The sequence below is a fragment of the Xyrauchen texanus genome, chromosome 24 (genome assembly GCF_025860055.1).
Source record: "Xyrauchen texanus isolate HMW12.3.18 chromosome 24, RBS_HiC_50CHRs, whole genome shotgun sequence".
NCBI classification, from domain to species: Eukaryota; Metazoa; Chordata; class Actinopteri; order Cypriniformes; family Catostomidae; genus Xyrauchen; species Xyrauchen texanus.
Window position 1 is genome coordinate 9,098,925 of NC_068299.1, and position 20,234 is coordinate 9,119,158.

Consider the following 20,234-nt stretch of genomic DNA (forward strand, 5'->3'; position numbering starts at 1 on the left):
TTATTTCTGTTGAATTTAAAACATGAATTATGTTCATATGTCTGCCTCTTTGCCTTTCTATGACATCTGTAGGGCATACACTAACCAGTAAATCATTGTAAGGGAGAAATGTGTGAGGGTGTGACTTTTGTGCGACAATGAATTTGTTCTTTGAAAAGTAACTTTCATAAAATGTATTAATGTGATTATTTTTAAATTGAAGTAAACAGAAAAGTAATTTTAGAATACTTTGTAGTGAATACATTTTGAATCCAAAACAAAAAAAAAACTTTTTTTGATATAGTTAGTGTCCATTGCCCACTGGTTTTTATAGTGCATTCTGGGAAATGTCTCGATAGCAAACAAATCAGACAGAATTTAAATAACCTTTTATTTATAAGTTAGAATGACTAGGATGGCCAAAGACATGTACAGCACATGTTAAAACGGTTAACCATCACATTTGTGCATTCATTTTACAAACATATAGTTTCTCTTAATTTATGCTAGAAAAAAAATTTATATTCTATTTGGGGACCACTACAGAATTAATAATGAGGTTGTTTTGTTTTCTAGCACAAACAGGTCTTATGATTGACACATCAAGGAATCTGTGCTGTCTTCTGCTTTGAAGGAATGGCTGTAGAAACCTGGCAAAAGCCACCAATGAATCAACCATTTCATGTCTTTAATATTCCTTAATGGCCACTGCCGAATCCATGCCTAGAGCTGCAGCTGTCATGTGGAAAAAGATGCCACACTTTCTTGCAACTTCAATGTTGACATTTAAACATTCCGAAACATCCATCAAGGCTTTTAGTTATGAACATGCATGTACAGATCTGAAGATGCAGCTGTTAGAAGACAAAGAAAGCGAGGGATCGCCTATAGAGTGGACAGACATAAAGCCTTGCTTTAATGGACCTGGCTTGAGTTCTCAGGACCCAGGGTTCTGTAATGGCCACACACTATTAAAAGAGCACAATTCCTCAAGCACGCTGGTGATGAAACTCTCATAATTCATATTCCAACTGCAGTGCTGCTACTGTCACTTGCATTACATCACACGCTGACCACCGTTCTTGATATAGGAGACCTGGAGAACACTTTGTCATATGCACAAGGCATCCATGTGGAAGATGTCCAGTGCCAGACTTCCCTAGGCTCATTGATGAAGCTCATGTTAAAGCAAATACTCTGTACTCAATCCATAATTTAAAGAGACGCAGGAGACAAGGGCAGAGAACATTGGGAAGACAGCCGCGAGAGCCTTCCTGGCCATAATGTGCAGAATATATTGATGCAAATTCATTATAGTGGGCACACTTAAGGATAAAAAAAACAAGGTCATCAAACTTTTTTTTATCACTGATTATAAAACGTATAGTTCCAACAACAAATTCAAATTGGATGAGCCACTTTTGAAGCCACTGTAATATAACTATAATTGCACACATTTGACTGCACATTCTACTGTATATTAATGTGGCAAGATGCTACATCATGGCATATTGCTTTAATTTAAACATTACATTTATGACTTGTTCAGACATTCAGCTTAAATATTTCTCTAAAGATTACTTAGATTTACCTAAAAATCTGAATAATTAATTGAAATGGTATTGAAATATGCCCCATTGGTAAATAACATATGAGGTTTCTCCAGTTAAGAGAGAATAATACTTCAGTTTATTACAATGTGCAATAATATCTAAATATGCATGCTCTATGGTCTAATTTTACATACTTTCAATATATTTGCATATTTTTATAACCACTATTTCTGTTCCATTTCTGTTTTGCATCCATTAAAAGTTCCGGTAACACTCATAAACAAACAATTAACAATAAAAATGTTTACAGCATATATTAATCTATGTTAATGTTAGTTCATAAAAATCAAATTGTTCATTGTTAGTTCATGTTAGTTCATAGTGCATTAACTAATGTTACCAAATACGACTTTTGATTTTTAAATTGTATTGGTATATTTTGAAAAGAACATTAATCAAGATAAAAAAATGCTGTAAATGTATTGTTCATTGTTAGTTCATATTAATTAATGTTGCTCACTAATGTTAAGATGAAAACTTATTGTAAAGTGTTACCAAATTTCTTTATCCTTACAGACAAATATATATACAGACATACTGATTAACAAAATATTATTAGTACACTGTAATAAAGAAGCTTACATTTTTCAAATCCTATTTAAATGAATAGGACACTGAATTTTCAAAAGCAGTTGCTGTAAAAGAAGAAACACTTCCTATTATACTAACTAAGCATTGTGCTGAGAATATGCTTCCTGACATTACTTCACTACTGTTTTTGTTCATTCGAAACTTTACACTGAATCAATGAGAACTCAACACAGAGGGAATATTATTGTGGGACTATAACTGTAGAAGCTGGTTATGAGACAATTATATCTTGCATCTTGAAATTGCATGAATTTGAATAAGCTCAACAATGCACAGCTCATTATTTGTGGCCAAATTGGTCTTTTTTTATTTTGTAGTGCAATCAAGAAATGCTTTACTACTTTCGCTAATTATGCTCAACTCTGATTGCCTGTGCCATGCTTGGTTAATATTTGTTTGGTTGAAGGAAACTAATGGTAAGTTAACATTAGAGTTATTAACATAATCTTTCGCTGGAAACAACTGAATCATATCCTACCTGTGCGCCAATCAAAAAAAGCAACATTAAAAACAGCATGTTTCACAGTATGTTATCCGGATCATTACTTCCATGAGCAAATAAATAAACAACGAAACATAAAAATAAATAAATAAATAAATAATAATAAAAAAAAAATAATATATATGTGTGTGTGTGTGTGTGTGTGTGTGTGTGTGTGTGTGTGTGTGTGTGTGTGTGTGTGTGAGCGTGTATTTATCACTTTGTGGGGACCAAATGTCCCCATAAGGATAGTAAAACCCGAAAGTTTTGACCTTGTGGGGACATTTTGTTGGTCCCCATGAGGAAAACAGCTTATAAATCATACTAAATTATGTTTTTTGAAAATGTAAAAATGCAGAATGTTTTCTGTGAGGGTTAGGTTTAGGGGATAGAATATAAAGTTTGTACAGTATAAAAACCATTATGTCTATGGAAAGTCCCCATAAAACATGGAAACACAACATGTGTATGTGTGTGTGTGTGTGTGTGTGTGTGTGTGTGTGTGTGTGTGAAATGTATTTATTTTTTTATTTTTTTTAATGCGTATGCATTCCCTGGGAATCAAGCTTATGACCTTGGTGTTGTTGGCACCAAGCCTTAGCATTTAAGCCAGCTGAGGAAAATAACAAATATTTGTTGGAGGTGGAAAGAAAAACATTTCAAAGAATTGTGATATTTTACGTCATAGTATAAATATTTCAAGGCCAAAAATCTATAAATTTAGCTAGCCTGTATTTATTTTTTTCATTCATATTTTTGGATGACAACATGTCTATGCCACTTTTATGGCTCTATGTTGTAGTATAATATGAAATGTAGTACTTGTGCAAAACATTGAAGACCAATAAAGATGAATGAGAAACAAGCGAGTTAAAGTTTGCAATATATCACAGTTCCAAATAACAAGTAACTAAATATGAAGAGTGGAAAATTATTGTAATATAGTATTATCAACCCAGAAATCAATATGATTTTGCATTGCCAGGTCCCTGCTGATTCCTACCCCTAGTTTTTATAAACTGTATGCAAACCCTATGCATATATGTCACATGTTGCAACAAGGCAGCAGAAATTAGTACAAAAGTAAAGTATATTTGCCTGGGAGCAATTATTTATATTTGAAATTTCCATGTTAGTAGTGCTGATAGTTGAGGTCTCTATGTATTCATAAGCTGTATGGACAGACACATAGTGAATCATGTAGTCACTATGAACCATGAAGCTTGTCTTAGTAGTCAAGTAGCAATACTCTGGAGTTATTAAAATTCTATCAGTGCTGCATCCACTCCTACCCCAAACAGACACACACAGACAGACATGCATACCTCACGATTCAGCAGGACATAAAATATTCACTATGTGGCTTCTTAAACTTTCTAGGACAGATTTCTATGATCTGCAAATAAGGTAACGCGTGAAAGAGAATTTGCAATTCCATAATGGATAACCTACAGTGTCTACTCAATATATTGTGACTCATCTTGCTATTGAATATGGCTGTAGAGATGCATGTGTGATCTCAATGGAGGTGACAGATCAGCACATGACATTCATGGATACAAGAATCCCTGGGGTTATACTGTGAATGTGGGGTGGAATTCACTAAGAATGAATTGTGGTTGCTGGTAGCGATGTGTTCTTGCATGTGCTGTACATGTGCTGTCTGCGTTGTTTTTGTATCCAAATTCACTAAATGAATTATGTAAATCATGTGATGCTCCACCATCATCCCCATCCAAAAGAAACCCAACATCAAAGGACATAATGACTACAGACCCATTGCTCTGACATCTATGGTCATGAAGTCATTTGAGAGACTGGTGTTGGCCCACCTGAAGGACATCACTGGACCCTTTCTGGATCCCCTTCAATTTGCTTATTAAGCAAACAGGTCTGTGGATGATGCAGTCACATGGGATTGCATCATATCCTGCAACATCTGCACAGACCAGGGACATATGCAAGGATCCTTTTTGTGGCTTTCAACACCATTACCCCAGCTATTCTCCAGACTAAATTAAACCAATTCTCAGTTCCCATCTCTATCTGTCAGTGGATCACCAGCTTTCTGACGGACAGGCAGCAGCTATTGAGACTGGGGAAATCTCACTTCCAGCACCTGTACGATCAACACTGGTGCCCACCAGGGGTGTGTTCTCTCCCCACAATTCTTCTCCCTGTACACCAATGACTGCATCGCCTCTGTCAAGCTCCTGAAGTTTGCAAACGACCCCCTCCCCCCCATTCTCAACAGCACTACTCAACTATCTCACAGGACCCCACTCACCCAGAACACTACCTCTTTTAACTGTTGCCTTCTGCCCGGCGCTACAGAGCACTGAGCACCAGAACAGCCAGGCACAAGAACAGTTTTTCCCTCAAGCTATCCACCTCATGAAGAGTTAAAACTGCCCCATTGAGCAATAATTATTTGCAATAACAAGCTTAGTCAATTATATGTATTTAACTTATCCTACCTCTTCTGGACATTACATTCCTTTGCACTATCTTTATATATGTATATTTTTGTGTCTTACTGTGTATTTTTATATAAAATGTATATTCTATTCACTTATCTTTATTCTTTATTGTTATCTTTATAGTCTTGTTGTTCTATTGTTTGTGCACTGGCAGCTTCTGTCACCAAGTCAAATTATTTGTACGTGTAAGCATACTTGGCAATAAAGCTCATTCTGATTCTGATGCATAAAAAAAAAAAGAATATATATGTGTGTGTGTGTGTGTGTGTGTTGAACACAAATATAACACTGCAATTAACCATCTTGCAGGTTTTGGCTCTTTTAAAAATACACTCAACTATATCACATGTTTGTATTTATTCATGATTTAAATGCTTTATCGTTTGATCATCATTTGATCAATTACTGCGGCTATAATCAACAGAAAATGTACACATATATTCCCCTCAGGCAGTAAAATTCTGTTAATTGTGTCAGGCAAAAAGTGCTGGAACCTACAATAAGCCTAATTTTCACAGCAAGGCATCTTTTTGCTTAAAAGAATGACACCAGTGTAAATTTAATATGCACAGCGCAGTGCTATACAATTATGGATAGTGCCTGATTAAACTGGATTGAGCAGCCTGGTCTTATAGAATGGTATTACTATTCTTACATTTTTGCTAAAATTCTTTGCACGACTTGTACAAATCGCTGCCTTTTCTGGTTGAAATGAACACTAGAGGCTTTACAACAACAATGACTTTTATTAAATTTAAAGGGATAGTTCACCTAAAAAAGAAAATTCTCTCATTATTTCTCACCCTCATGATATCCCAGGTGTGTATGACTGTCTTTCTTCACCAGAACACTTTTGAAAAAAATAGAAAAATGTCTTCGCTCAGTAGGTCCTTAAAATGCAAGTAAATGGAGATTTCCAAAATCACAGACAGTCAGCATAAACGTCATTCATATGACATCAGTTGTTGAATTGATGTCTTCTAAAGTGGCAAGATAGCTTTTGGTGCGAAAAAGCTAAATTTTTAAGTACTTTTTTAACTCGAAAATCATGCTGCCGTTCTGCAGCGGAATGCACATATGATGTAATCACATTGGCATTTGAAACACGAGAGAACTGACGCAAGTGCTTCACAGCAGGAAAAGCAGTGCTGTTTGCAAGTGAAAAGGTAAAATGCTGTACAGTAGATTAGTTAAAAAGTACTTAAGTATTGACCATTATTCACACCAAACGTTTTCGTATCACTTTAGAAGACATTAGTTTAACCGCTGGAGTTGTATCGATGACGTTTATGCTAACTGTCTGTGATTTTTAGAGCTTCAAAAGAGAAATCTTCATTCACTCACTTTTTAACGACCTACTGAGCTAAAATATTTTTCTACTTCAAATGTGTTCTGGTGAAGAAAGAAAGTCATACACACCTCGGATATCATGAACACTTTTACTATAGCGCATGCCTTGTTTGATGAAAATGTATGGCAGCTCAACTAATAATGCAGCCAATTGTGATTTAAACGATCGGGGTACAAATCTTGAAGAGCACATGAGTCGACAAGTGCCACTGATGCACCACAAATTGACGTGGCTGCTTCAGCGTTTTTCATCTTACATTTGCTTTTTTATGATGTTATCAGTTTAGATATAAGGTTCAGGGAGAACGTTAACTTGCTTTTTGTGCCACACAATGGACATTTCAACTCAAAACTCCTATAATATTTGTAAGGAACCACATAATATTTTGCAAAAATGTCACCACAGTCTGATAATTGTCAAGAGATCAGACTGGAATTGCGGGTTGTCAGTGAATACGAAATAAAAATACTGCATGCAAATGTGCCACTGTTTACTTTTTAGTGAATTTGTCCTATTGTGTTTCACATAGACCACATAAATGCAGAAACATCAGGCATGTAATTATGTATCCAAATAAGGATCTGACACCCTGACCCTGACACTGGGTACTGAACGTCCTGCTCACACAGACAGCTGGTCGAGCAGGACAGACGGCACACAATGCTGCCCGTTTCCTTAAATAGGTCACTGCTGATGAGGAATACTCTCCAGGCGGTCATTCTCAGACACTTATAATCTGCCTGACCGTGTCAAAGCACCCATAACCATCATATGAGCTACAGGCCCCTGATGAATGATGTACAGCGGGTTAAAAAGTCCACAATGAAAATTTGTAATTTCAAATGTAATTTAAACCTGGAAATGGACTAAACATTTTAGGATTTTGAAAAGTTTAAAGCAAAGAAAAATGATGGTGTAAAATTAACAAGATATATTTCTGAAAGAAAGATTCTGCACTATTTCTAGGTCACTAATCAAATATTTGTGACATTGACCATGTTAACTTCTTTTTACAAAAGACAAGATTTCATTGCTTCCATTTAAGCACACAAGATGTTATTTGGCACATTCTAAACATGCTGTCATAATCACTGATCATCAGGTTTTCCACAAACCATATTAAAATAAATTAATAAAATATCATTTCAATTCAAATTTTCACAAAATTTGTTATGCTGACAATATATGTTGTACAACTGTAATGAGAAAAAAAGCAAAAGAGAAGAATTTTCACAATGGACACAGTCTTTTGAAAGTCTCTGTACATGGACCAAAATAATCTTCTAAAGTGTCCACTTAAAAAAAATTATATGACAGCTCAACGAAGCATATAAAGCAAAATAAAAAATTAAAACGTTGCTTTCTGATTGTTTTCCAAGCATCCCCGTTGGCACGCAGTCCAGTATTGCTGTTAGTGTGGCTCGTGTAAATGAAGCATGAAATGGCTTATCAATGATGGACTCCTTGTTCTAAAGAACCACAGAGGCAGCCAAGAATAGCGGCAGAATTGGAAATTAATTGTTTCTTAATGCGCATGTCGCCGACGCCTACCACCGCAAAGTTAAGCCTCATTAATGGGTGCAATTAAGCATCCGACATTCTCAGCTGGTCTCAACCAGTTACTGAAATGTATGGAACTGCTTTTCACTCGACACACCCTGTTATGTTTTGATGTGACATGAGAAATGGATCAAATTTAGAGTGCCTGCACAACACCCTATCTGCTCTCCCCCATACTGTCTACAACACAAGGAGCATCCTAAATGCACCATCATAATGGAAACTCATAAGTGATCAATTTCTAACACTATATGAACAGCAACTCAAATTGCAGGGAAAACAAATAAAAGACCAGTGCATGGGAAACTAGACTCACAATTGATTTGAATTGAAAACGGCTTTGGCGCATTGATCTCTAGTAAGCACAAAAATACATAGCACACACAAATATTGAGTAAAAGTATATTTTTGTTTTACTATTATTATTAATATTTCCTAGTATTGAATGAATAATATTTACAATAAACACATCTCATGTCTGTCATCTCGAATGGATTTTTTTTTCTGAGCTTTTCGTAATTTATTATGATTTTGCCTTCTTTGCGAAAGATACATTCAATGATGCCTTTGAATTTATCCAAAAGAAGTATATCTTAGAACAGCCTGATCTCAAATAAAAAATCGGTAAACAAGTGCCGATTTTTCATTCGCCAAAATCGGTATACTTTAACCATATGTCAAAACACTGCCCCTAGAGGCTAAAACGGTAAGTGTTTTAGAACATGTAAACAATTGTGAAATCCAATTATATCCAGGAGAGGTCACCAGAAGCCCGTTTTAAGGATGATTGTTTTCAGCTGTACAGTGTATAAAACAGTGAAGAGAAATGCTTATTTTATTTAATCTACCCCCCAACCAAAACCCAAATCTAACCCTGACCATTAGCAGAGACAAAATGCAATGTTAGGGATAAAAATGCAACCTCCTTATCACGCTTGTGATTGTTTATACAAATATGATTGGGGATTGAACTGTGGTCTCCAGTACAACTGAAGCAATGCACTACCAGCCGCAAGCTTTGAGGGAAAATAACTGTTGTGGAGCCATTGCAAATATGTCAGATGGGAGAAAGGGTATGTCAGTGAGTCGGCATACTGTTGCCGATTCTAGGGTACAGGAACCTTCTGAAACAGCATGCCGACTTCCTGTATGATCAAGTTGCTTAGAAGGTAACAGATCAAAATGTTGATTATTGATAATGTTTTTGGAACAGAACTATAATGTTTACATTTGCCTTTAATAAAAAGAGTAATAATAATAATAAAAACAATTTAAGCAGATTAAGGAAGATTTTGCTCAATACTGATATGCTTACATTTTCAAGTGTAAGAAAGATATAAATATACAAATATAAAAAAAGTAGATAGGCTAGTTGTAACAGTTCAGCCGGACACTCCCAGCACTTTCACTCCACGTTCCCTCTCTCCAGAGTACTAATCACCCGCACCTGAAACCTGTTCCCTCATCAATCTGCGTCACAACATAAAAGCTCCACTCTCCGTTCACTCTTTGTCTGATCTCATACGTGAAACATAGACTCACTTACCTGCTCCTTCTCCAAGAGGTTTCCTGGCTTCCTTCTAACGCTCATTGCTCCTTCGTTCCAGTTACGTTCGACGATATTCTCCTCTCCAACGCTCCGGCGTGTTTCAACGCTCCATTGTCAAGTGCCTCTGCATTACGTTCCAGTGATCGCCATTCCGGGCTCCTCGCTCATTCATCCCAGCGACTTACTACCAAGTTCTCCACTCCAACACTCAGGTGTGTCAAGGCTCATTACTTCATCGCCCCTTCATCAACCTCCTCTGATACTCACTCCGTTGCACGTCATTGTGCACTCAGTTTCTCCTACTCCCCTTTTCCCTGCAATAAACTATACCTCCGGGTTCAACACTATCTTCGAGTCTGTGGTTCTGTTACACTAGTATAGTTGCAGCTCCCCTGTCTGTATTCCATTATGCTGCAAAAACTGAAATGGCCTAAAAAAAATTATGTAAATACATACTGTAATATGAACACTTTTTTCACCCATAATGTTCAAACTTTTAATATTTCCTCTGAATTGTTAAAGTCAGAGGGCATTAGAAAAAAAGTCTCTTTAGCTCACTTTCAGAGCGGTGCCATCCGCTGCAACATTAAGGAAGATTGAAGTGAATTATCTGCCAGCACAATGTGTGCCATTCTCCTAGGCAGCTAGAGATGCTGAAGCAGCCAAGTGAAAGAAAACCATGGAGAGAGAAAAGTGGAAGGGCCTTTTAGACCCATCGACTCCCCAGATCCTCAATAACAGCTTTTAAATAGCCTGACTGACCTCCTGTCAGCTGGGCTGCATTACTCCCAGAGACCCTGTCCGACATTCTCTCAAATCCCCCATGTCTCCCACTCAATAGACTACCTAGAACACCTTCTTGAAAAGAGGATGCTGCCAAACCTATTCTTTTTTTCCTTATAGAAAATCAGAGACAACATCAGTGGGGCCATTCATCTTATGCAATTTCCTTTTGAGCTCTCTAACGTTCACCACTGAATATGTTTGTTTGGCTATAAGTACAGAGGCATTTTTCCAAAAGGGTACACCAAATTTTCAGAAAAATACTCAAGTCAAGTTCAGATACTTAGTTATTATGAACACAATTTATTAGTAATTTATTATTATTACATAATAGTAAATTATGTCACAATGGATAATGATTTTAACAGGATGGAATTTTACAGGATGGAAATAAAGAGCTACTGTAAATCCATTGCTCAGAAATAGTTGAGTGTCAGTTACACAAGTGTTTCAATTTAAAGTTAATTTTGATATTTTTAACCACATTTTAAAATTTTGATATGTGTAATTTTCTTAAATAGGATGGAATAGATGAGTAAGACAAACCAAATAATACCATAAAACATCAGATAATTAATCAAATGCATTGCTATTACTGACTGATGTTGTGCTGTTGTTTACTTCTAAAAATGATGCCACTTCCTGGAGGGTGATCTCATTAAGGAACTGGCTTTTGTTAAAGAGGGTGGAAAGTCATGTTGAGGACAAATGGAAAAATGTATGAATTCATTACGGTACCAATTATAACAACATTCCAAAAAAACATGTTTTGTTTGAAACATTTCAATTATAGAATGGAAAAAATTCAAAAACATTTGAAACATTGCTTAGTAAATTTAGATTCTACACTTAAAGGGATAGTTCACCCAAAAATGAAAATTCTATTATCCTTTCCTAATACAAAGAAAGATTTATAGGAAAATATTTCAGCTCTGTAGATCCTCACAGTGCAAGTGAATGGGAACCAAAATGTTGAAGTTCCAAAAAGGCACACAAAGGCAGCCTAAAAGTTTGTTTACTATAAATTCTCCTCCCTGCCCAGTAGGTGGTGATATGGAAGAAGAATGTGAATTGCCAAAAACAAAAGAAGAAGAATGTGAAAATGAAAGTGGAGGCTGATAGTAAAAAAGCCCTTAAATATTGATCTGTTTCTCACCCACACTTTTCCTTGCTTCTGAAGACATGGATAAAACCAACGGAATTGTATGGATTACTTTTATGCTGCTTCTATGTGCTTTAGGAGCTTCAAAATGACGGTATTCACTTGCACTTATGGGCCTACAGAGCTGAAAGATTCTTCTAAAATTCATTTAAAATCAGTCATACACACCTTGGATGGCATGAGGGTGAGTAAATGATTAACTATTCCTTTGATTGTTATATTGTGTAAAAAGAGAGCTAAATGTTCTTCATGTTTAAATTTGTAAATTTTATATTTTGTCTTCCTCATATTTAGACATTTGTAATGGGGACATTGCATGGTAGGAATGACCCATCTTTTTATCATTTATATGTAAAGCACTTAAAATGTATTTTGTGTACGAAATGTACTATAACAGGGCACGACCACTTAAAGCCAGTGGCGATTTCTTAGGGCCAGCAAAGCCTTCGCTGCTGGCGTAACATGTATAAAAAATTTATAGTTTTTCATCCTTTCATTCTCATTGACCTTTTTGCCTATGCATTTTAAATCGCTTCCCACTCTTAATTATGCTACAAACGAGTAGCAAAAAAACAAAAAATGTATCCAATCAGAATTTATTCCTCAATGCTTACAAGCAGTGTGACAACTTCTTCACAAATCGCAAGCCCGAAGCCATGCTCCTTAGCCGAAGCAGCGTGTGAGTCTGAGCTCCACCCCGTCAGGCCTTCAGAATTTCCACAGAATCCCTCAACAGTGTAAGTGAATGAGCATTTGAAGTCAGATTGTCAGATTCCTCAGTCATTCATGTGGGTGTGGTCTTAAGGATATATCCCAGTCCAGGTCTTCTAGTTGGCCTTGAGAGATGCAATCACACTTTAAGAGATGTATGTAATATGAAAGTGAAGAATGCATCTTGCTGACGAGTCGACTGTCATTACTGCTGGTATTGCCATTGAGAAAGATTTCCTTATGGATGTAAAACCTGAGATGTTCTTCATGATCGTGCGATTGATTGATTAAACAGGAAAGGAGGGCTGATTTTCACCTCAAGTAAATTGGTTAGTGCTTTTTGCATTGTTATAGTAACATCAGGAGTTTTGTAAGTTTAAATTAGACTGCTTGAGCATTCAGTGTCTCATCAAGTTTTGAAAAGTAATGTATTGCAAGCTAAATTTAAATTGCAAATATTATTAGAGAGATTTTTCTTGCTATTAGACCTCCTTGGTTCTGGCTTTAGTGCATGGACGTGTTTTTAACATTTCAATTGGTATTATTATTTGACTGCCACGGCATGTATGGCATACGGTGTCTTATTCATTGTGAAACTGTGTTTTCTTAATGGCATTAATCGCACTGAAGGCCTAGACTTAAAATGCACTGGCCGCGGCTGCTTAAAGCAAGTGGCAGAAAACAACAGGACCACTAATCGTGTGAGTGTGTCAAGCCTAATTGCTTCCTGCATCTATGGCATCAATGATGGCTATCTTTACCTAAGACAAGGTGGTATTAGGCCATAAGATTGATTGTGTGCATATGGTTTACAAATAACAGAATGTTTTTTCTTTATTTTTTTGCGAACATGCACCCTCTATTTAATCCTCGCTGGCTGCACATAACAGCTTTCAGATCATTAAAGAATCAATACATTTGCATTGCTTGATTGGATATGGCCATTTGTTTAATCTTAAACAAAAGCAAGCGATTCTCTTAAAAACAAGGTCTCAGTGTGATGTCCAGTTTAAAATATGTTTTTTATAGGCCTTGTTTTCATGACAATTAAATACATTTCCATCCAAAATTCGTATTACTGTAATGCATATAGACGTCTAATAAGAGTTTTTTTTTTTTTAAATTCCCATTATTCTTAATGGTGATTACATTTTTACTGTAATACTATATATATATATATATATTATATTTTATTTTTTTTTTTTTTTAAATCTGTATAAATGATATAGAATGATCAATTAAATACTATCATTATGAATATATTTTGTATTCTAGGAATGAGAATTGGGGGAGTTAGGAAAGAGTTGAACAATTGTCACAATGCAGAAATAAAATCTTAATGATCCTAAACAAAGATCTTTATTTATTTATTTAATATGGGGATGAAGCCACTCAAGGGCTACAGAGACATGTCTCTAACAGATGTGAAAATGGCAGATTCAGTGTGATATTTGCGGTCCACAGCTCAGTCCCATCTCAGTTTCATGGAGAGATTAAGAAGGCCTCTGTGTTGAAGCAGTTTGCATATATTTTTCACACTAATCGGTAACGTGTAAGAAGACTGTGTCCTTGGAAGATTGCCCCTTTTAATCTAATTAGAATTTATTAAACTGCACAAGTTGAAGGACATAACATGAGGGCAATTTGTCTTCTTTCTCTGGGTCCTGAGAAGTCAAATAGTCTGTCGGGATACACAATCTCATGTTTGTGTAATCATACGAAAAATGATTTCCTAAATAAATGAACATGAATCTGATCAACTTTGTATTAAGTACTTATTAGTTATTTTGTTTATTTGAAACTACTTTATATTATTATTATCATTTTTATTTTTGTCATTTTTAACAGAGCTGGCAATAATCTCATCACACATGCTGAACACCAACAATTAATATAACAGTCTAAACATACTTATCAGACAAACGTTTCAGCTAACCTGTATGTAACCTCATTTTACTTATGCACAGGTCCAGACAGAATCTTTTGTATTTTTCTGATATATGCAGAAAATGTCCCTACTGTCTGACAGATATCACTCAAATAGGTGTCCTGAGAAAATCACACCTGTCTCTGTGACAGCCGTAAGCTCTATAAACTGCAAAAATAAAATAGAAAATAGCCATTTCAAGAACAGTAAATAACAGTTTCTGGCTCTCATGTGCTTTGATTCGCTGACTTTGATTGGCTAACATGACTTTGCACATATTTGTCACCCATAAATTATTATTTACACTTGCACATTTGCATAATTTATTGTAGACAAATGATTTCTAAGATTATATGTCGTAGAGAGGCTATTGTATATCTGTGCTGCAAGATCCCAACAGGACAAACCAAAACTAACACTGCTAGTCCAGGCTTTTGTTTCTGCATGCAATATGCAAAATCCACCATACTGTAGGCCCAGCCACTTTTACTCCATCTGTTGCATACGCACTCTCCATCATGTTGATAGAAATTTCTTAGTCTTGCAGAGCTAGAATTTTGGCAATCTGCGTAAAATCTTGTCCATTTTGCAGCTTATTCTTGGTGAGAGCCCCACACTTAGACAGAAAACATTTAAAATGACCAAACTAAGTTCAATTTTTTTTACATGACATTTAGAGGTGGGTAAATCTGAAATCAATGTTACATCAATAATAGGTAGCTGTGAAACAATGTGGTAATTTGTTTAAATAATGGTGCAGCTGTGTTCAAAAACAGTTGTTTAGATGTCCAAAGAAATGACTAGAAAATATATGCAGACTTTGTAGTCAGAATTTACGTCCATACAAAAGCAATAAGTACATATTTAAGACCTATTTTAAGTAAGTAGGTCAAGCAGGAAGAGGGAATGAGTCCCGTAGTCGACTAGTTTTACATTTCAGTCACATCTAAACATATTAACCAGTTTAAGTAGGTCTCCGTGGCAGAGGAGATCCGCTAGGTGAAGTCATTAGACACAGACAGGTCTCGAAATAGCCACACAATGGCTGTTTACACAATGGATATGAGTAACGGCACTCAGATCTCATAAATTCACGTCAATAAATGTTAAAAGGACTTTTAGAAACCAAACAAATGTGCATATAATTTCTGAATGGATGAGGTAGCTATACAAGAATCACAAATCAACATTTACTCAACCAATGGTGTGAGTTTGGGGTGGGACAACCTGTATATCCGACCAATGAAAGATGAGCGGCGTGATTCGGGAAACGTTTTTTTGCAATTCTTTTTGGAGATGCTAGTGGTGAATAAACACTTTTTTAGCTTTTAAGGGCAGCTAACTGTGTTTCAGTTTTTTTTTTCTCAATATAAAAATCTCAGTCACAACTAATGAGCCAAGACAGACTCACATGACATTTAATTCATAAGTTAATGCAAAATCTAGTTCTTTCATTTCAAGTCATTTCTGTGGACCCCAGGCACATCGCTGTGGAAATATTCATCATATATCTTATTAATAATTCATCTTGCACGACATTGACCCTTGCAGAACTTAAAATGATTGCCATCTCTTATTATTATTTTTTTTGTCGTTGCTCTCAGAAAGAGACGATCAAAGATGAATGAATGACACACACCCATCCAGCAAATAAACATGTCAACAAAGCCCTCTATACATCTACATCCACCCCATAAACACACAGCTTTCATCGACACATTAAAGAATATCCTTAGGGAGTTTCAGCTGAAGATAAATTAATCCAAGTTTCCCCTGTTCCCCTTTCTCTCTCCATCAGAGTCAGAGTCAAAAAGGCTTTATTGGCATAATTTTACAACATATACAATATCCGCTAAAGTAAGTACCAAAATAGAAAATACTGAAAATAAATACGATGAAGTTAATATAGAAACAAACGTAGGATATGAAGGAAAATATGATGAATTTATATATAAAATGTGGTATATACAATATATTCAGCCTATTTATGGTCTCTTTTTAGGTAGCTATTGCATTTAATTTTGCATTTTAGTTTTAAAATAAAATAAAACAAAATAATATAAAATATGGTATATACTTTACAAAATATTCAGCCAATTTATAATCTCTTTACAGGGAATTTATAGTCTACTTTGTGTTTTGGATTCATTTTCCTACTGTTCTAGGTAGGTACTTTAGTCTGATAATATGGTGGAGGTCTGTGTGTAGTTCATCTCTCTCTCTCTCTCTCTGTCTTTCTACTCTTGTACTGCCTTCTCTTTCCTCTCTTCAGTGCTTTACACAGTCCCTGTTGCCCAGTTCATCTCTCTTCCATTTCCACGCTGGTTTAGTGGTTTGAATGATTAATAAGCAGCTGGGAGCAAGGATCAAGTCGCATCTGCTATGCCTTAATATCTGAAATGAATGTTCTAATGCGAAAGAGAGCAGAACCACAGTACATTCTTGACCATTTTTCCAAAATGAGCATCCCTGAAATCGTATCATATTATTTTCTTGCCATTAAACTGTCCCTAATTCCATTTCCAATTCCCTTTTGTTTGGTGCAATATAAACATTTACTCTATAATGCTTACAGCACTGTAGCTGTGTTATAATGTTACAATATAAGTGCTTTGTATGTAAAGTTACATTTATACCATAGTCCAATCACACAGATTAAATTGCAGCCATTACACCTACAATAGTACCAAAAGGTAGTTGGACTATAATAAACAAATACAATTCACCTAGAGCCAAGGTATGGCAAGTTCCGATGACATCATCCAAACTTACTTAATCACGTGACAGCTTCAAATGAGGTCCAAAATATTTTAATTAATTCTTGAAAATTATCATCCTCAAATATCACATTGAAGCACCTATTTACACACTACTCTATTGAAAACAGCTTTATATGACTCATTAAAATACATAGGCTACTTGTACTGTACAAACCAAAGCCATATGAAAAATTTAAATGCAAGCAGATGTAAAAGATAATGTTAACAAAAATATGAACGGCACCAGCCTTAAAATACGACGCACACATGTCTGAAGATAAATTACATAGCTTTGCTCATAACCCAGCAAATTAGAAAGTTGCTGTTATAAGAATGAACAAAAAAATAACAATAAAGGCAAGTCTTCCCTTATGATGATCTTAATTTCTTTTATTTTGAAAAGCAATCAATGAATCAATTTATTTAATAACTAAATATTTAAAACTCTGTTAATCCTTTAATTAAAATATATTCCTTTGCATTGACAGGCAGACAAGGTGTGGCAGCTGCCATACCCAATTGACACCCCTGAATAGCAAAAGAGCACTTAGCAGGCAAAACATTTCAAGTTTGTTAAAATCTTAAAGCAATAGATATACTGTTTAAAATATGGCCCATTCAGTTAAAGTAATTGCTAAATGGCTTAGAAAAGTGAAATTAGTTTGCAGATGGTTTGATATTTTGTGATAAAAAAGGTGACTCTCCTGTTCTACCCACTCCATATGGGATGCGAACCGGCGAGGCTAAAGGCTTCAGCCTCTAACATCAGTCGCTAGTGCACCTCTTGAGGTCAGGAGTGTGAGGTTTATACACATTGCACAGCAATCTATCAGCTGGCCAGCATTACACTCACCCCCCTTAACCCCACTCCCATCCGGGTCACAGCACAATTATGACGTTCCTGTTCTAACCGCTCCGTACGGGACTCGAACCGGCGTCTCCATTGTGGGAGTTGGGTGCGCTAACAAGGAGGCTAAAGGCTACAGGCTCTAGCATCAGTCGCTAGTGCACCTCTTGAGATCAGGAGAGTGAGGTTTATACACATTGCACAACAATCTATCAGCTGGCCAGCATTACACTCACACCCCCTAAACCTCACTCCCATCCAGGTCACGGCACCATTATGACGTTCCTGTTCTAACTGCTCTGTACGGGACTCAAACTGTCGTCTCCATTGTGGGAGGTGTGTGCGCTAACAAGGAGGCTAAAGGCTACAGCCTCTAGCATCAGTCGCTAGTGCACCTCTTGAGGTGAGGAGAGTGAGGTTTATACACATTGCACAGCAATCTATAAGCTGGCCAGCATTACACTCACACCCCCCTAAACCTCACTCCCATCCGGGTCATGGCACCATTATGATGTTCCTGTTCTAACCACTCCGTACGGTACTCGAACTGGCGTCTCCATTGTGGGAGGTGGGTGCGCTATCAAGGAGGCTAAAGGCTACAGCCTCTAGCATCAGTCGCTAGTGCACCTCTTGAGGTCAGGAGAGTTAGGTTTATATGCATTGCAAAGCTATCTATCAGCTGGCCACTGTTACACAAACATAGTTTCTGCCTGGGACTGCACATATATGCATTTGTTGACATTATTTTAAAACAATTTTTTAAGCATTTCTAATATGAAGTACATTGAACATTTAGTATTACAGTCCTAACAGATTTCCAAATAATTCATATTGCAGTGTATTGAGTCAGTGTGGCTATTCATACTGTCTTCTCTTGTTGCTTCAAAATGATTGTTCCCTAGATCTATTCATTGAGTCTTAAAGATGTTGGAAAACCTAGCCATTACAACATAGAAAATGCATCAGTAAGATATCACCAAATTATCATCAACATAAAAATCAATCCACAACACCAAACAACATCTTTTCTTCAAGCCGGTACACCAAGGACCATTTAAACATAAAACACAAATATAAACATGTCTTTGTATAAATGCATCCTATTTTGAAAGATCATATGAAGTCTAAGTTAAAAGATGAAAAGAATTATCTATGTATCCAATAGACAAAAACAGACACATAAAAGTAAAGTGAATCGACAAAGACTGTTTTTTCTCCCTTCTCCCCACATTTAATCATTACTAGGCAACCGGATTCTAGGCGAAGAATGTACATTCTGACCCGAATGCTCTTAAAAGAAAGGAGGTTCCTTGTCAAGTTTGCTTGTTTATGAAGGGCAGTTTGAGTCAGAACCGAAGCTGCAGATCAGGGCGTGAAAGAGAGTTGTTTTTTTCGAAGAGAGTGCTTATTCGACTGAGGGGCGACATCCTACCACAGGAGGAGGGGTTGTGACCAGAATGGAGAGTAGCTGGATTGAATGGACCAGGCCATAAATGCTTTTGAGATAGATGGAGAAGCTACACAAAGACAGAGAGACAAAAAATAATGCATAAAAAGAAAAAAGAATGCAATGTGAATGGGTGGAGGGCTGAAATACACACACACAAAAAGGAGACAATGCTACAGTAGAAGCAAACCTGCAGAATTTACTACAGTGGCGTGACAGAGGGTTGAGTCACTTTTCCTTGAACTGAATAGTTATTGACTGAGTTTTAGACCCCCACCACAACACAGAACAAGGCATTCATTGACGTAAATGTGTAAAATAGAAATGCACAAATAAAGCATGGAGAAAAAGCTAAATCAATTATTGTGAATTGTTTTCCTGTCCAGGGTGATCACATTCATATCATATGGGTCCGTGCACAAAGTGTGCATTGTTAAGTCATTTATTTACTCTAAATATCCACTTTCACTTTTACATCTGAAAGTGAAATGTGGTACCTGTTTGTTTCACAAATGAAAGTGAATATGAAAGTGGAGATTTAGAGTAAAAAAAGGACTAAAATAATGTTCTGTTTCTCACCCACACCTATCATATCACTTCTGAATATATGGAGATAAACACTGGAGTCGTATGGATTATTTTTATGTTTATTTATGTGATTTTTGGAGCAACAAAGGTCTTACCATTCACTTACATTCTAAGGGCCTACAGAGCTGAGATATTCTTTAAAAAATATTTGTTTGTGTTCTGCAGAAGAAAGAAAATCATGCACATCTAGGATGACATGAGGGTGAGTAAATGATGACAGAATTTTAATTTTGGGTGAAATATACCTTTAAAGTACACACTCACTCATGGATTGAATGGGGCCAGTCCATAAACATTAAAATACACATTGTTTGAAACAGACATACTAATTAAACATACGTTAACATAGTTTTAGTGTTTTTTAGTTAAATAGCATACTAACCTTCTATGTAAGGTTATATCCAGT

General features: G+C 36.1%; 1 protein-coding gene across 4 annotated transcripts in view; it reads right to left on the bottom strand.

Annotated features, from left to right (window-relative positions):
• adgrb3 (adhesion G protein-coupled receptor B3) overlaps window positions 1-20,234 on the bottom strand; it is a 222,609-nt gene that overhangs the window by 152,539 nt on the left and 49,836 nt on the right. Inside the window, exon 1 of one of the 4 annotated variants that reach the window (XM_052089882.1) lies at window positions 9,602-9,923. The exons of the other annotated variants lie outside the window; for them this stretch is intronic. The gene's annotated coding sequence lies outside the window, so the exon portion shown is untranslated. Of the gene's footprint in view, window positions 1-9,601; window positions 9,924-20,234 lie in introns of those variants that run through there. 4 annotated transcript variants of the gene reach the window in all.